Source organism: Chaetura pelagica, unplaced genomic scaffold, assembly GCF_000747805.2.
Source record: "Chaetura pelagica isolate M959 unplaced genomic scaffold, ChaPel_1.0 scaffold36, whole genome shotgun sequence".
Lineage (NCBI taxonomy): Eukaryota > Metazoa > Chordata > Aves > Apodiformes > Apodidae > Chaetura > Chaetura pelagica.
The window spans coordinates 1,579,292-1,579,646 of NW_009953726.1; positions in this window are offsets into that span (position 1 = coordinate 1,579,292).

A 355-nucleotide genomic window follows, 5' to 3' on the forward strand; every position below is an offset into this window, starting at 1 on the left:
GGGAAAGCAGGAGGGAGGATGGCGCGCGAGGCAGGGAAGAAAAGGGAGCCGATGTGTAGTGGGAAGAGCAGCAAGCACGAGCAATGCTTTATTCAGGGCAGCGGGGCAGCAGCCCTGGCGCTGATGATACAGCGACCTAAGCAATACCTGTCCCTGCCGTGGCCGCAGGGAAGTACTAACTCCTCTTCCCTCTGGTGAGAACTTTGCCGGAATAAGTACCCACGCTCAGCTTCCGAACACATAACCCGTAGCGACTTCAGAAAGTGATCACCACGCGAGTTGCGGGGCAGCCCCGCGTCCCCCTGCGCGCTCCCTCCCCCGGGCTCGCTCCCACCGCCTCAGAACACGCCGGCTC